The sequence below is a fragment of the Oryctolagus cuniculus genome, chromosome 17 (genome assembly GCF_051225735.1).
Source record: "Oryctolagus cuniculus isolate XC-2025 breed Fujian yellow rabbit chromosome 17, ASM5122573v1, whole genome shotgun sequence".
Taxonomy (NCBI): Eukaryota; Metazoa; Chordata; class Mammalia; order Lagomorpha; family Leporidae; genus Oryctolagus; species Oryctolagus cuniculus.
Genome location: NC_142883.1, coordinates 66,277,029 through 66,295,124, shown reverse-complemented (window position 1 = coordinate 66,295,124; position 18,096 = coordinate 66,277,029). Strand labels below are relative to the sequence as shown.

The window sequence follows — 18,096 nt, the reverse complement described above, 5'->3', positions numbered from 1 at the left end:
CTGGGACCTTTGCTGATCTTCCATCTGATGGTCCACTCTCCAAATGGCCACGATGGCCAGGACTGGGCCATACTGAAGCCAGGAGCCAAGAACTCTATCCACTCTAATATATTAGGATATTTTAACATGAGAAGATAGGATTGCTTTCTGATCTCCTAGATAAGAATGATAATCAAAATGAAAGTATCCACAGTGTCTCACTTTTTTTTTTGACAGGCAGAGTGGATAGTGAGAGAGAGACAGAGAAAGGTCTTCCTTTTGCCATTGGTTCATCCTCCAATGGCTGCCACAGCTGGCGTGCTGTGGCTGGTGCACCGCACTAATCCAAAGGCAGGAGCCAGGTGCTTCTCCTGGTTTCCCATGGGGTGCAGGGCCCAAGCACTTAGGGCATCCTCCACTGCACTCCCGGGCCACAGCAGAGAGCTGGCCTGGAAGAGGGGCAACCGGGAAAGAATCCAGCACCCCGACCGGGACTAGAACCCAGTGTGCCCGCGCCGCTAGGTGGAGGATTAGCCTATTGAGCCGCAGCGCCGGCCTCATTTTGTTTTAAATATTTGTCAAATTGCATATTTAAATATTTGTCAAATCGGTAGGTTTTTTTTTGGGGGGGGGACAGGCAGAGTTAGACAGTGAGAGAGAGAGACAGAGAGAAAGATCTTCCTTCCATTGGTTTACCCCCGAAATGGCCCCTACATCTGGCACCCTGTGCCGATCCAAAGCCAGGAGCCAGGTGCTTCTCCTGGTCTCCTATGCAAGTGCAGGCCCAAGCACTTGGGCCATCCTCCACTGCACTCCCGGGCCACAGCTGAGAGCTGGACTGGAAGAGGAGCAACCGGGATAGAATCCGGTGCCCCAACTGGGACTAGAAACGGGGTGCTGGTGCCGTAGGCGGAGGATTAGCCTAGTGAGCTGTGGCACCAGCCGAATCGGTAGTTTTTTAAACAGATGCAATATCGTTTGTATACACAACTCTAAAAGCATAATGATATATCCTTCTTCTCGCTCTCCCACTCTTCTTCCTTGTATTTTTTCTTTAGTTTTTGAGATAACATTTTAAATACACTTTACAGTAAAAAAAAGTCTTAATACTCACCAAAGAAAAGTTTAACAAATAAAATGCAAAAAGACCCTAGTTTAGTGGGAATATAGTGAATGGCTATAAACAATATTTTAAAATGAAGACATTAAATGAGAAACTAATATGTGTCCTAATTCCTTTACAAAAAGTCTCATGGGAAATCTTTCATCATTTACCAAATAACAGTGCAAAAACATCTATTTATATGATCTCTAAACAAATGGTTTATGTGTAATAAAGTAGAAGTTTTCTCAAGTTTTCTTGACAGTCTCACATAAAAACTGTTTAATAAATGTAAACAACTTCAACCTCCTTGTAAATTTTAGAAATTGTTAGGCAGTCTACACTGTTTCTAGTTAATAATTCCACATACTAAAACTACTGGGGCATTTCCTAGAAAGCTACGCAGAAAGGCCAGGTCCTGGAACTGAGACCCTGTTTCCTGCATGGGAAGAAAGGAGAACTGAGGACCCCATAGACGACAGCTCCTCACTTGCAGTGCATAAAGCCCACACACACAGCACTGCTGCTCCCTAGTGACCACTCTGTCCACACTGCACAATCGGGAGATGCGGGGCTGCTGCCACTCAGCTCCCCACAGATGGCTCTGGGGCCCAGACTTCTCTGCTAACAGGGAAGGGGCAGGGTGCCTGGGTCCTGGGTGCCAGTCCAGGCCCCACCCTGTAGACCACAGGGAACCCAGGGAAGTGCTGTGCTGACAGTGAGATGGGGCCCAACGTTCCAGAGATGCCCTCTGGGAGCCCGCGTCCTGCCATCAGGTACCACCAGCTTCCCCTTCCCCCACTCTGGACACCTGGCCACACACACTCACCATTCCCGGGCATCCAAGATGGGCTGTGTTGTGGTGGACAAGGTCAGAGAACAGCGGATGCCACACAGGGCCTCGAGTCTCCCAGCGGCAGAGACCCTCCTTGGACCTCTCTCCTCCAGGAATTTGGAACTCTGTGGTGTCACAATCCAGTGTGATTATGTGGCAGTGACGTCACTGTGCCTGATTGGACAGCTCACATAGCTGTCAGCACACAGGACTCAGAAGATGCAACAAATCAGCATCGTTTACAGCAGGGACGGGAACTCCAGGCCACTCCAGATAGGTAGAGAGGTGAGGTCTGGGTTCAGGGGCCAAGGGCCTCCTCCAGGGCTGCACCCTTTCACCAGCAGGATCCTGACACCTGCTGGGACCCTCCTGCCTCCCCATGGGTCTTCCTGGGAGAATCCCACCTGGAGGCTGCAGTAACCTGCTTAGGTGAGTTAGAGAGTATTGGCTATTTATTGGCTTTGGTCTTTTTCATTTTCATCATATTGCTGACTCATTTCTCTGCGGGCTTTTTAATACTGAGAATATTTACAGATATTACAAAGTCAATCCTTTTTTCATCTCTCCTAGATATTTGTTTTCTAGTCTGCCTCTTGACCTTTAATATTATTTTCTGTATGTTTCTTGCTGGTACTTAGTAATTAGTGGATTTTATGCATTAATCTTTCCAATAATATTGTTAAATTTATGTATCAGTTGTATTTATTATTAGATTTTATGAATTATCTAGGTGCTTAAGTGTCATCCTATATAATTCTTTGTGTGTATGTGTGTATATATATATATATATACAATTTCATTCCTTATAAATTAAACTTCACACATTTTTTGCCATTTTATTTCCCTGATTACCCTTACAATAGAAAGTTGAAAAGAAAGAGTGGTGGCATCTGGGTGTAGGCTTACGTCCTGGGAAAAGCTTTCAATGATTCTGTATTAGTTGTGTTGGTTTTTGTAGGTTTCTTTTAATCTGGATCAGACTGAAGAAGTTACTTTCTGTTTGTTTTCACTGATATAAGGTTTTTTTATTAGATGCTGAGTTTTATTAAATATTTTCAACATGTAATCTAAACAATCACGTGATTGTCTTTTTGCATTTTTCACCTATTTGGATGGCTTTTTTGGGAACTTTGACAACTCTTGTATTTTTTATTATCTCTTGCTTGTACTTGACCTATTATGTTTTCCTATATAATTTCATTTATCATAATAATACTTTGCCGCCTGGTGAGTCGTGGGCTGGCTGTTGTGGTTCTCCAGGACCAGGAGGCCAGGGCGGGGTCCCAGCCTGGCTCCCTGCGACCCCTTGCGGTCGGGGCAGGGCAGGCTCTCCAGGTGCGCACGGCCTCGCCAGGCAGTGGCCGAGACCAGGACGCGCTTTGTGATGGCCTCGTCTGCCACTTGCCGGCATCGGTTCCAAGGCCAAGAAGTGCGTGGTGCTGCCCACGGTGGAGCAGAACCTAGAGGACGTGCGTGGGGCACTGGCCCAAGACCCTGTCTTCACTGCGCTGGCCCAGGAAGGTAGGGGGCTCGGGCTGGGGCAGGGCAGGGGGTGGACTTGAGGCCCCAGGAGCGGCATCTGGGCAGGACCTTGGGTCCCATGCTGCATGGGCCTGGGGCCGAGGAAGGCATTGGTGCCATTAATGGAGGGGGAGCATGCCGTGGGACAGGGGCCATGGTGGTCGCAGCAGTCTCCGACCTGGCCTGGGGTGGAGCTGAGAAGTGGGGTGCGCGAGGACAGGGTTCCGCATGCAGGATCGGCGTGGACTCTGTGGTCTCCGTGAGGTGCTCAGCTGTACTGAGCCCTGGGCCCAGACAGAGCCAGAGCGCCGCCCCCGCCCTCCCTGGACGTGCCCCGTGGACCGAGGCCTGAGGATTCTATGGGAACCTACTGTTCTTTCTCTTTCTTTCTTTTTTGAAAAAGGCATTAGAGACAGAGGGAGATCCGTCCACTGGTTCACTCCCCAAATGGCTGTAGTGGCTGGAGCTGGGCTGACCAGGAGCCAGGAGCTCCATCCGGGTCTCCCACGTGGGTACAGGGGCCCAAGCACTTGGGGCATCCTCCACTACTCTCCCAGCACATAGCAAAGAGCTGGATCAGAAGTGGAGCAGCCGGGACTTGAACTGGCACCCCTATGGGATGCCAGAGTCCCAGGCAGCAGCTTTACTGCTACACCACAGCGCTGGCCCCGGGAGCCTACTTTTTAGAATTAAGTTATACTGGGGCCCTGTGCCCATGTGGGACCTGGAGGGAGCACCTGGCTCTGGCCTGGCCCAGCCCTGGCTGTTTTGGCCATTTGGGGAGTTAACCTCAGATAGAGGATCTCTCTCTCACTCTCTCCCTCTTCCCCCCCCTCCTTCCCTGTTCCCTCCATCTCTCTCTCTCTCTCCCCCCTCCCGTCAGATGAATTAAACAAGCCCAGCTGTACTACCACATTCTGTGCTGTGCTCTGTGTGACGCGGGGTTGCTCAGCATCGCCATGGGCTGCTGCCGTCTGCCGGAGGTTCTGTGGGACAGGGCACCTGGCGGAACCCGGGCTGAGCTGCGTTTCAGTCACTGGCTGCCTTTTGTCTGTCGCGAGTCACCTGTAGCGAGCAGGTGTCCGGCCAAGGTTCGAGGCCAGGTTCCTGGCCATGGCCAGGGAGGTGCTGGCAGCTGTAGGGCCACAGGAGCGGACCCGCTCCCTCCTTTCAGTAAAACGTGTTTGCTGACCAGGTGGGGCCAGGCTGCCTGTCTTCCTGCTGCTGCTCCAGCCCTGGACCACATGGGAGGTCATGGACCACATGTGTGTGTGGATCATGGACCACATGTGTGGGGTTGTGGACCGTGTGTGTGAGATCCTGGACCAGGTGTGTATGGGGGGTCGTGGACCGCATGGGGGGATCGTGAACCATGTGTGTGTTGGCGGGTCATGGACCACGTGTGTCAGCACACTGCCATCCCATCGCTGCCTCTGAGGGTCATGGCCACGCTCCCCCACAACCCCCCATGCAGTCTCGCTCGGGGTGCATCTGCTTAGGAAGTGCCACAGCCCATTTGGCAAAAAAACCAAATTGCATTCTGCCATCTCGGGCTGACCTGGGCCCCTTCTTCCCTGGCCTGGGCACCAGCTGGGCTGTGTGGGTTCCCAGGACCTGCTCCCCCAACAATGGGCCCTGTCCATCTCTTGGGGCCACCCTTGGCCCTGGCTCTCCTCAGGGACAGGGCCCTGAGAGGTGCTGGGTCAGTGGCATGGAGGGCGAAGCCGCCGCCTGTGATCTGGGTTGCTCGGCATCTGATCCAGTTCCCTGCTGGCAGCAGCCAGCGGCCCCGATGTGGGCCCTGCTGTTTCCATCATTACTGAGGAGAGCATTTCTAGAACAATGTGAGAGATGGGCACAGCAGGAATGTGGGAACCCAGAGCTCCGTGTGGGTGGCAGGGACCCCACTATTGAGATTGGTGTGCTTCGGCTGGCGTGTGAGGCGCCAGGTCATGTATGGGCCCCCAAGAGTGACTGTGGGGCGCCCAGGCCACCAGGGTGGGCTTGTGCTGTGCAGGGGTCTACAGGCACCCGCGTCCCCAGGCTGGGCTCCCTCCTGCTGGGCGGCTCTGGTCTCGGGGGTTCCCTCATGACTGACACTTCCTCATGCTGTCCCAGACCTCCCAGGAGACCCCAGGAAGAGTGAGGACCCCGAGGCTCAGCAGGAGCGGCTGTACCAGCAGTGCTGGGCCTAGATGGCCGCCAAAGCACAGTTGCAGCGGGCAGGCAAGGGGCTGAGGCAGCAATGCCAGGTCCTGTGGTGAGCCGGTGCTGAGCTGGAGCTGGACATTTGCCACGTGATGTGCACGGTGCTGCCTGGCACCTCCTCCAGCTGACCTGGGCCCTTCCCCCCCTGGGCCCAGGCTGGACCCTGTATGGGCACCCGAGACCACCTCCCCTCATTGGACCCTGTGTGGGCACCCAAGACCACTCCCCCAAGCGGACCCTGTGTGGGCGCCCGGGACCACCCTCCCCCAGCGGACTCTGCCCATCTCACGGGGCCACTCTGTGCTCCCTTGCCTGGCGCTGGACCGGTGCACCACTCCCTGGCTGAGAGGGGGAGCCAGCTGTCCCGGCAGGGCCCCACGGGCTTCATGCTGCCACTCCTGGGCAGGAGCAGCCCCTTCGTCACTGCGAGAGAGGCTGATGCAGCGGACAGCAGAGCAGCCACGGGCCAGGCCCTGAACGCCCTCCCTGGGACAGAGGCCAAGCCGGCCCCTGGCTCTCTGTGTCCCGAGGGGCAGGGCTGAGCCCCAGGGCCACAGGAGTTTCTCTTCTGCTGCCTGAGCCTCAGAGACCCCAGCCACAGCCGCTCAGCCGGGGCAGAGACCCCCCCCAGCCCACCGGGCACTGTCGGGCCAAGGACGGAGCCGTGCAGAGACGCCCCAGTGGGACAGTCTTCCTGGACCAGCGGGGACCCCTGGCCTCCCTGCTCATGGCCAGCGTGGGAAGCCCGCCCCGCCCCGCTCATGCAGCAGAGGCGACTGGACAGCTCCGTTTATTAAAGTTGTGCAACATGGGTGCGGGGGGCGTGGTCCTTCCGCGAGCCAGCGGCTTTACATGGGGTGCTGCTGGGGGGGGCACGCTAAGTACACGTGGGATGGATGCTGCAGGGCATGAGGAACAGGCGAGTGGGTGGAGGGAAGGCCGCCAAGTGGCCGCCCATTCTGAGTGGCCCTGGGAATGGCTGGGGGGGTACTGGTGTCCAGGGTCAGGAGCCGGGCAAGACCCGGTCCCCAGGACAGGGCCTGCAGCCCCGCCTCAGCTCCATTGCCCAAAGGTCACTCTGTGATCTCCCCACGCTGGGCGGGGTGAGCTGTGCCTGCGTCTCCCCCTCACTGCTCCGGGAGCAGCCCTGAGCCCCAGGACTGAGGACACCCGGCAGTCCCTGTGTGCGGAGGCCTTGGGCGCTGCCTCACCCCCACTGCTGGTCATCTCCTGGCCGGCTGCCCCACGCTCCCCAGGACTCCTGCTTGGCAGCCGTGGCCTAGAAGGAAGTGCGTGGCACCTGGGGTGCGCCCCGGAGCTTGGGGGCCACCCCTACTCCTCCTGGGCTGTGTCCTGTGGGGCACGGGTGGGGCCTGAAGGGGTGCCCGCTCGGGCGGCTGCCTGCGGCTGTCTGGCCAAGGCCCAAGGGTGTGGAGCACAGGATACAGCAGGTGGAGCCCCCTCCTGGGGGATGAGGTGTGGGGGTAGCCCTGCTGGGCGGCCACCTGCAGGTTCCCTTCCCCCAGCTGGATTCTGCAGGAAAGAGGTCGCTGGCTCTCTCTGCAGCATTCTCCTCCGCTCCTCCATGGAGGTGGGCAGGGCCGCGGGGCCCCCTCTCCTGCTGTGTTCAGGCTCCTGGGGTGTGATGAGGCTCCGGTCCCCGGGCTGTGATGGCCCTGGGGTCCCGTGGTCCTTGTGCTGTCCACGTGGTCCATGCAGAGGAAGCTGGGAGGGAGGCACAGAGCCAGCCCCCCCACACACCTGCCTTGCCCACTGTGCCTTGGCTGGGCAGTGGCATCCCAGGGCAGCAGGGTTAGCCCGACCACAGCATCCCCCGAGGAACCCCGTCCCTCTCACAGGCTTGCTGGCCTCCAGCCTCCCCCACAGGGTGGGTGGGGGTCCAGGGTAGCCTGACGGCCCCCTGCCCTCCCTGCCACCTTTCCCTCGGGCCCCCGGGGCGCTGTCTGGGCTCCAGCCCACACCCCTGCTCCCCCAGCTGAGGCTGGGCATGGAAACCAACTGGCGGAGCCCTCATTAAGGAATTAGCAGGAGCAGTAATTACAGGCTCCTGTTCTGCTCAGTGGTGACAGCCCCAGCCCGCCTCCTGAGCCTGCTCCCTCCCCTCGGCTGTGTGAGCCTTGGGGTTCCAGTAGTGGCTTCCCCGGGGTCGCCTCTAGGGCGGGCACTTGCACCCCATTCCCTTCTGAGAGGAGGCCTTGGCGAAGTGAGGCCGCGGTGAGCTGGCCTGCTAGGCGCATCTGCACAGCATCCGCCAGGCTGGCAGGGGTCTACTCCAGGAGGCCGGCGGGGGCAGGGGCCAGGGCCTTCTCCCAGGCGGAGTCCCTGGTGGCCCTGGCCGCTGCCATGGGGCTGGCTACGTAGTTGAAGGGCGGGACACGCGCTGCGTGGCTAGGGGAGCCGTGCCGGCTGGCAGGGAAGCCCCCATGGCGATACCCAAGCCCTCGTGGGCGAAAGGCGAAGCGCGTGGAGGCAGGGCCCTTGGCCGGGACTGGCCCATCCATGCCGCTGCCCAGGAGGGTGGCCTGGATGCAGGTTGGGGCGGGGGGCTGCTCCCTGCTCTCCAGGCTCAGGGACACGCTGGCGGTGGTCTTGGGCTGGGCCACCTCTTCTGTCTGCACCAAGGCGTCGCTGGTCTTCTGCAGCGGGGGGCCGGCGGGGCCCTCCTCGGGCGAGGCGCCCTGGAGCAGTAGGGCAGAGGCGGGCAGGGTGCTGCGCAGGATGTGCGCGACGTCCTCGTCCCGGATACGCCGCCACGTCGTGCCTGGCGCGACCACCCTGGGCAGTGGCCGCGCCTCGCCGTCGCTCCCGTGGCTCCGGGTGGTGTGACCTGGGGGGTGGGGCTCCCCGGGGGTGGGGCTCCCCGGGGCCCCGCCGTCGGGCCTGCGGGCCACGCTGACGTGGGGCAGGGAGGAGTAGCGCTTGACCGCCTCCGGCCGCACGGGGGCGCTCACGGGCAGGCGCGAAGGGCTCTCGCAGCTGGGGCGCTGGGGCGCGCGCGGGCCGGGGCCAGCACCGGACCCTGGTTGGGTCTCCTGCTGCCCGGGGCCGCCCTCAGCTCGTCGCAGCGCGAAGAGCAGAGGAAGACGGCGGGGAGCGCGGGCCGGCCGCGGCGGGGCGACGCGCCCTGGGAGGTGGAGGCAGAGTCGGACAGCAGCTCCGTGCGCCAGCGACGCAGCAAGCCGGGCCACTCCTTGATGAAGGTCAGTTGGCTCCGGTAGCCCGAGCGGTCGGAGGACTTGCTGCCGCTGGAGCGGGCGGAGGCCACACGCACCAGGCCCATTCGGCCCCCACGCGCCCCCGCCGCCCCCTCGCGGCCTCTGGGGCTCGGCTCTGGGGCGGGGCTGGCCAGCGGCGGCCCGCGCCTGGCCGGCCTCTTTATGAATAGGATCCGCACGGGCGACTTCTGGGTCTTGTGGTGCTTGGCCAGCAGGGCCCGCGCCGGCGTCTTGGGCACGCGGGGGGCTGCCGGGCCGGGCAGAGACCCTGAAGCTGGGGTGGCGGGGGGCGACTTCCTGGGCAGAGGCTGAGAGGCGGGCGAGGTCTGGGAGGAGCTTGAGAAGGGGTCTTGGCCAGAGGAGCAGGGTGGGTGGCGCTCCTGGGGGGGGGGGGGCGTGGCTCAGCGCCGCCAGCTCCGAGATCTTGCCCGGGGGGTGCAGGCTCCGAGAGCGCTGCTGCCTGGGCGCTGGCGCCTTGCCTGCGGCTGCTGTCTGTGCCGGGCTGGGGGGCTCCGCCGCCTTCCTCAGTGTGGCCCGGGGCCAGGGACAGCTTTGGGCTGGGGCCGGGTGGCCGGGCTGGGCACGTAGATCACTGTCCGCCCCTGGAGAACGGCCGGCACCCCCGCCGCTACCTACTGAGTGCGCGGCATCTCCAGGCCGTCAGGGACGCGGGGGCTCGCGCGCTCTTGGCTGAGGCCAGGCTCCGTTTCTCCAGCCGCCGGGCACTGCCCTCCCCGCCCCGGCCCCGGCCCCGAGCTGACGCCCGCTCCTGCGCTTGGATAGCTGTGGGGAGAGGCCCGTGGACAGAGCAGACCCCAGGGACAGGAGCGAGTGGGACTCGGAGGAGGCCTCGCGGGGGTACAGCCACGTGACGATGGAGTTGGCGCCCTCCTGGTTGACGCCCTCCTGGATGGCGCGCCGCTCTACGCTGTCCAGGTCGGAGGCCGGTCTGAGCCGGCCGCCTCCTCGCCGCAGTCCCGGGGCGCCTCTGCCGGCCGCTCGTCCTGCCCGGCAGCCCGGGCTTTGCGGCGCCTGAGGCCGGGGGCCTGCGCCTGGGCATGGCTGAGCCGATGTAGCGGTGCAGGAGCTCCTCCTCGGAGCGCGGGCTGGGGGAGCTGTCACGCCAGGCTCCCTGGCGGGGGGCCTGGGGGACCGTGGGCTCCGGGCCTCCCAGGTGGCTGGCCGGCCGCTCACAGGGCTCGGGCTCGCTGAGCGAGTCGGACTCGGAGGTGTCCCTCCGAGCGAAGTGGGGTCTCATTGGCGATCAGCCGGGGCTGGGCCTGGGGTGGGGGCGGCTGGGCCGGAGCGGCCGCCTTGGCTGGGGCCCGGGCCTCCTTCCCGCCCCGCTCAGGGCCCGCGGGATGGCTGACGGTCGCCGCAGGGCGGCCCGGCAGAGGAGGGCGCCTAGTCAGAGTCATAGAAGCAGTCTCGGCCTCCGCGGTGGGCGTCCTGAGGCACAGGGACTGCCACCCCCCTCCCCCCCTCCCCCAGGCCGAATGGGCACTTGGGAGCCGGCCCGGCTCCTGCCTGTGCCCCGGGCCTGCTCTGGGCTCCGGCCAGCTCCCCGAGCTTTGACCTGGGTGGTGGGGGGCTGCGAGTAGCTATGGTAAATGAGACTGATCTTACAAATTCTTTCTCAGATATGACATTGTTTGTGTATAAAAGCTTTTGAAATTTGTGTGTTGATTTCATATTCTGTAACTTTGCAAATTTCTCTTATGAATTCCAATAATCTCCTAGTGGATTCTTTTGGTTCCCCTATGTATCAGATCATATAATCTGCAAACAAGGATCATTTGATGTCCTCCTTTCCCAATTTTACACCTTTTCTTTCTTTTTGTCGAATGGCTCTTGCTGAAACTTCCAGAATTGTATTGAATAGCAGTGATGAAGAGGGCATCCTTGTCTGGTTCTGAATCTCAGTGAAAATGCTTCCAACTTTTTACCCAAAAGTATCATGGTGACTGTTGGTTTGTCATATATTATCTTGGTTGTGTTGAGAAATGCTCCCTCTATACACAGTTTGCTTAAAATTTTATCATGAAAGGATTTTGTGTTTCATCAAATGCTTTCTCTGCATCTATTGAGATAATCATACATATGGTCTTCATTCTTCAATTCGCTATTATGATGTATCACATTTATTGATTTGTGCATATTAAACAATCCCTGCATATGATGAATAAATCACACTTGGTCTGGGTGAGTGATCTTTCTGATGTGATGGATTCTATTGGATAGTAATTTGTTGAGGATTTCTGCATCTATGCTCATCAGAGATATTGGTCTACAGTTCATTTTCTTTGTATCTTTTTCTAATTTTATAATTAAGATCATGCTGAGTTTGGGAGGAATCCAGGTCTTTCAGTTGGTTTAAATAATTAACATGAATTGGGATTAGTTTATTTATATGAGAGGCCAAGTTACAGAGAGAGGGAAAAACAGAGAGACAGACAGTATTCCATCCACTGGTTCATTCCACAAATCCAATCCAGCTGATGCTAATGCACCCAGGAAAGCATCAGAGGATGACACAAGTGTTTGAGACCCTTCACTTATATGGGAGACCAGGATGAAACCCTTAGCTCCTGGTTTCTGGCTGGCCCAGTCTCGTCCCAGATACTGCAGCCATTTGGGGGTGAACCAGAGAATGTAAGATCTCTCTCTCTCTCTCTCTCTCTCTCTCTCTCTGCAGCTCCATCTCTAAAATAAATAGGGGGAAGTGCTTGATACAGTGGGCTCTGCCACCATCTGCAGTGCCCACATCCCACATGGGTGCCTGTTTAAGTCCCATCCAGCTCCCTGGTGATGTACCTGGGAAAGTAGGGGAGAATGGTCTGGGTCCTTGGGCCCCTACCTCCATGTGGGAGACCTGAAAGAAACTCCTGGTTCTGGCTTCAGCCTGGTCCACACTCAGCTGTTGCAGCCATTTGGGGAGTGAACTAGTGCATAGAAGATCTTTGTCTGTCTGTCTGTCTCTCTCTCTCTCTCCCCTCTCTCTGTAACTCTGACTTACAAATAAATATTTTTGAAAGGTCACAAATGATTTTCACAATTTTTGATGTTGCTTTTCCTTTGTTTGTTACCAATATATTTTATTTGAAAAGCAGAGTGAGAGAGAGATTGACAGATCTTCCAATTTCCGAGTTATTGCCCCAAATGACCACAATGGCTTTGGTTGGCCCAGGCTGAATCCAGGAACCTGGAACCCAATCTGATTCTCCCATAGGGGTGGCAGGAGCCCAAGTACTTAGGCCATCCTCTGCTGCTGGAAGCATTAGAATTAACATTAGCAGGGAGCTGGATTAGGAGTGAGGCTTTAGGCACCCAAACCAGCTCCAATAGAGGATGCCAGCATCACAGGTGGTAGCTTAACCAGCAGTGCCACAATGCCTGTGCTTGATGTTGCGTATTCTTAACTGGAATCACTTTGTACCATTTTCTGTATGTACCTCCATAATTTTTCTATGTTTCTGTTTTAGTGAATAGAAAAATATATTGTATTCAGAAATTATTATTTTAAAGTCTTAAAAACCAGTTTTTATATTGTCCATTATAATCATTATTATAATCCTTAAAATGAACTCCAGAGACAAATCTAACCTTTACAAACAATATTTTGTGGTTATTTACATTTGAAGCATCCTGTTAGTAAAACTTCCCATTATCCTATGATTAACAGTTTTCTCAGAATACAGATTCATTATCCTATCATGTTTAGAGCTTTTGCCTTATAAGCCACTTTTCCTAATTGATAGTTTATATTTTTAAGGAGTATTCATGCATCCTACTGCTTTTGCCATTTAATTTAAAATGAAAACTATGGAGAACAGTTACTGAAAAGGTTGTGAATGGGAGAGAGGTGACTTGTGCTTGGAGATTTAAGCCATGGAAATGGCCTCATGAATAACTGACAGCCTTACTGTATTAATTGATTTAAAATATGTTCCAAAATCTGTATATATGAAATACATGAAGCTTGCACACTTTAAATATAATTTAAAAAAAAAACAGATTTTGGGTTTGGCATGTGGCTCACTTGGTTAATCCTCCACCTATGGCGTCAGCATCCCATATGGGTGCTGGGTTCTAGTCCCGTTTGTTTCTCTTCAAGTCCAGCTCTCTGTTGTGGCCCTGGAGGGCAGTGGAGGATGGCCCAAGTGCTTGGGCCCCTGCACCCGCGTGGGAGACCAGGAAGAAGTACCTGGATCTTTTAAATTGAAAGTAGTTTAATAAAAACTACACGTAAAGTACCAGAATATGGCCTTGTACCTAAATACCATTATTACTAGGGTGGCTTTCAGGGCACTGACATTTTAAGAAATATGACACCAATTTCTCTAATAATATGCTACGAGTGTTTGGATCTGGATAATCTGAAAGGTAAATATTTTTCTATTGTAAAATTTCATAGGTAGAAGATCATTGAATGATCCAGATGTAAAATTAAAACAATCTGGAGCTGGTGTTGTGTTCTACTGGCTTAAGCCACTGCAGCAATGCAGGCATTGCATATCTAAGTGCCCGATTGAATCCTAGATTCTCTGCTTCCATTACAACTCCCTAGCAATGTGTCTCGGATGGTAGCAGATGGTCCATGTGGTTGGGCTTCTGCCAGCCATGTGGGAATCCTGGGTTTGAGTTGCACATTCCTGGTTTTGACCTGGAGCAGTGCTGGCCATTGTGGCCATTTGGGTGGTCAACTAGCAGATGGGAGATACATCTTTCTGTCTTCTCTGTCTTCTCTCTCTCTCTCTTTCAATAAATAAAAAAATTAATCCTAATCCTTAGGAACTTTGTGTCCTTGATACCATGTTAAAGACATGGCTTTTAGCTTACAGAAAAAATTAATAAAATTTGTAAATGCCTTTGTCAAGTGGAAGTTTTAAGAAGATTCTCATTAGGCACATCTGTGTAAGAGGAGTTTTATGGTTTCACATTTTTCTCTGTAGTTTCAGATAATTTGAAACCCTTCATTACCATTCATTTTCCTCATCAGTGCCTAGATTTCTAGATAACCATAGTATTTTCCTTTGCTTTATATGTTCAGTAGTTTTGTAAGAACATGTCTAAGTTTAGAATGTTATGGGGTGATATTCTTAAACACATTTATACTGTATAAACATATGTTCAAGTATATTTTGCACTTATAGTGTTTTAACTCTAGATTTTCAGTATTTGTTTGTTTGTTTTTTTGGACAGGCAGAGTTAGACAGTGAGAGAGAGAGAGACAGAGTGAAAGGTCTTTCTTCCATTGGTTCACCCCCCAAAATGGCTGCTACCACTGGCGCGCTGTGCTGATCCAAAGCCAGGAGCCAGGTGCTTCCTCCTGGATTCCCATGCTAGTGCAAGGCCCAAGCACTTGGGCCATCCTCCACTGCCTTCCCCGGGCCACAGCAGAGAGCTGGACTGGAAGAGGAGCAACCGGGGCAGAATATGGTGCCCCTACTGGGACTAGAACCTGGGGTGCCAGTGCCACAGGTGGAGGATTAGCCTGTTGAGCCATGGCGCTGGCCATCAGCATGTGTTCTGGTCCATTGCTTCAGCTTGCTTCTGTGTTGTCACTGTTACTGAATTATCTTCTCTATGTACCACCTTTGTATCCTCTCAAATTTGTTTTCTTTTAAGTATTTATTTATTTATTGGTAATTTTCTCTGTTAATAATATGTCTTTTTGTTTTATTCTGATCAACCTAACTAGATAGGATAGATGTTAATTATCTTTATTAGTTTCCACACAGGGTTTTGTTACATTGATTTTTTTTCCTACTTTTTTCAAATTCTATTGACTTTTTTCACATCTCACAATGAAATTGGCTATGCACTGGCTCATGTGTGGATGTGGGACAGACAGGCATGTTTGCATGGGTTGCGTGACTGAGCGGCACTGGTGCAGATTCTTCATGGCGATGCCATGCTGGCTGACAGACTGTGTGCTGCATGGTGCAGTGCTGTGGGGCATCCTTGCCTGTGTCTGAGATGAATTCTCAGCCTCCAGGGGATGACCCTGGGGCAGAGGCCTCAAAGCCAGCACTGTACAGGTCGTAAGGAGTAGCTGTGTGGGCATCTCAAGCGGTTCATTCTCCAGCCATAGGACAAGTGACAGAGGCTCAAGGGCCCCCCTGACGTCTTCTCTGTTTTATACTCTGCAGTGCACAAGCCCGTGAGACACGACCACTAGGGGGCGCCTTCACCCACAGGCGCGGGAGCCACCCAGGGCCAGGCTGCAGTCCCCGCGGGGCTGATCTTGTTCTCTGTGCTGGGGGCGCTACTTGCAGGACCACATCCTTGAATTTATCATTGAGACTGCAGTTTATTTGGACTGTCTGTGGAGCTATCATAGCCCTGGCAGTTTATAAACCACAGAAATGGGCTCACGGCAGATGCGGAAGTGGGTTCTCAGATGATGGGCCGGGGTGCATCAGGGGTCTGGTTTCTGGTGTCTGGACATTCCCAGAATCTTCAAGGGGATAAATGAAAAGACGGACACTGGATCTGTTTGTGAGGTTGCTGAACGCACCTGGCCACCTCACAGCCTCACCTGGTGATAACCCCGTTCCCTCTTGACCACCGTAAGCTTTTAGTGCTCTGATCAGACCACAGCAGATGTTCATCTTCGTGTTCTACCTGTTGTTTGGGGTTTAATTTGCTCTTTTTCTAGTTTCCTTAGGTGGAAATCAAGGTAATTGATTTGAGACAATTCTTATATGAGGGGGCTTCAAAAATTTCAGAGAAAATTCAGTTCTCTCTTCAATGTGTTTTTTTTTTAAGATTTATTTACTTATGTGAAAGGGTTACACAGAGAGAGAAGGAGAGGCAGAGAGAGAGGGAGAGAGAGAGAGAGAGAGAGAGAGAGAGAGAGAGAGAGAGAGAGGTCTTCTATTCGCTGGTTCACTCCCCAATTGGCTGCAACAGCCAGAGCTGTGCCGATCAGAATCGAGAAGCCAGGAGCTTCTTCGGAGTCTCCCACATTGGTGCAGGGACCCAAGCACCTGGGCACAGCAGAGAGCTGGATGGGAAGTGGAGCAGCAGGGACTCAAACCGACACCCATATGGGATGCTGGCACTGCAGGCTGCGGCTTTACCCGCTATGCCACAGCGCCAGCCCCAAGGTGTGTTTTTATAACGAACTTCTGAAAATCCCTTACAGACATTTACTGCTATTTTTTTCTTTAGTGTGTCTAAGGATACATTACACAGATGCTCTAATGTTGTATTTTCATTCAGCATTTATACCTTCTAATGTCTTCATTAAGTCTTGGACTCAGTTTTACAGAAATGTGTCCTACTGAGTTGCTACGAACTTCAGTGTTTTCTTCAGTGTGACAGTTCTTTTGGATTTTGTTTGTAGTCATAGAATATAATTTGTATACTATCATTTTGATATTATCCTGTAATTAATATTTGTTTTATGGCCTACATCTATTTTGGTAAATCTTCTATGGATACTTGAGAGTGGTGGTGTCACCTGTATGTTCTTGGAGATTTTCTTCCAACTCATTCTGTTATTTGCTGAATAAAATGTACTGGGATAACAGATGATACTTGCAATTTTTTTCTTTTTAAATACTGTATCTTATTTTACAAGATGCATTTTGAAACTCTATTTGATGTAAAAATTTTAGGATTATTGCATTGTCTTGATTAATTGAACTGCTTGTAAATATGAAATGACATTTTTATTCCTCATGGTAGTTTTGGTCATTAAATACACCTTGCAAAAGCTCCTATTCCTCAGTTTTGATTTGTAAAATGTTAGTGTGGCAAATATTTTCCATTTTAAGTGAATTTGTGTTTTTACATTTAATGTATATATCTGATAGAGACTATATAATTCATCTTATTTTCTCTGTACTGTCTAATCATTTGACTTTTTATTGATATTTTAGACCACTTCCTTTTAAAATGATTGTTTATGTAATTCAACTTATCTGTCATAATATTGCTTTCTTTTAATTCCATATTTTGTTACACCATTCTGCTTTATTTTAGATTGCTATTTTATTTATTTTTATTTATGTGAAAGACAGTTACAGAGTCAGGTAGATACAGAGAGAGGGCTTCCACCTGCTGGTTCACTCCCCAAATGCTCACAACAGCCAGAACTCAGCTGATCTGAGACCAGGAGCCAGGAACTTCTTCTGGGTCTCCCACACAGGGGCAGGAGCCCAAGCACTTGGGCCATCTTCTACTGATTTCCCAGGCCATCAGCAGGGAGCTGGATCAGAAGTAGAGCAGCTGGGACTTGAACTGATGACCAAATGGGATGCCAGTGCTGCAGGTTAGGGCTTTCACCCCTAACTAGATAGGAGCCCCTGAGCCACACTGCCAACCCCAATTACTATTTTATGATTTAGTTATATTTCTATTTTAGGAGGAATTATTAATTAAAATCTTTTGTTTTGATACCTTAGTAGCTGCTTTACTGATATTAACATAGATTTCAACTTATAGTATTCTACCTGGAAGTAACACCATAGCACATTATATATAATAAAAATACAATATTTTCTCCTTGTCCTGTTACACCCTTCCTGCCAGTGTAAGATTATAATTCATTAAATTTAGAAACAAAATTGCTATTTTCCTTCAGATATTTTCCCTCTCCATTTTGGGGGCTTATATTAATCACTTGAAGTTTTATCATAGATCAGCACTGTCTCCAAGATGAACATTTTTTATGATGTGTAATTTATGTTAATTTCCATCTAGTATAGTGACAATCACTGGCACTGTGATTTATATATTTGCAACTGTAGGTTATTAAAATGTATATATTTACAACTGTAGGTTATTAAAAAATTTCATGCTTCCAATTACCTGTTTCCAGACTGATTTTTTGATGGAGTTCAGTTCCTTATAAACAGGTTCATCTTTTCCAGTCTTATGATTTGTTATGTGGATCATAACCATGCTTAGCCCATGAGTAATCTCCTACTCCTAAGGCAAAAACTTTTATTATTGTTCTTTTCACTGTCCCATGACTAAGGAGTTTTCATTCTGGCTGATAGGAATGGATGATTAAGTGCAGCACTACATGGGCACCAGGCACAATTTCCTGTAATGTCCCACCCACAGTATTTGGGTGTTTTCTGATGGGCGTGCACTGTAAATGACTTGGATTAGAATTCAAAGATGGTCCTCTGCAGTTCCTGGTTCTTTCTCATTCCTGCCTTTTCCTCCCCCCTATTCTGCCCTGTGATATGGGACTACCT

The 18,096-nt window shown here is 52.5% G+C and overlaps 1 non-coding gene and 1 pseudogene across 1 annotated transcript in view; one reads left to right on the top strand and one right to left on the bottom strand.

Moving 5' to 3' along the window:
- LOC100347036 (uncharacterized) overlaps window positions 1-18,096 on the top strand; it is an 876,288-nt gene that overhangs the window by 809,321 nt on the left and 48,871 nt on the right. The gene's annotated exons all lie outside the window — the stretch shown is intronic.
- Window positions 6,177-17,794, bottom strand: LOC149121320 (adenomatous polyposis coli protein 2 pseudogene; annotated as a pseudogene).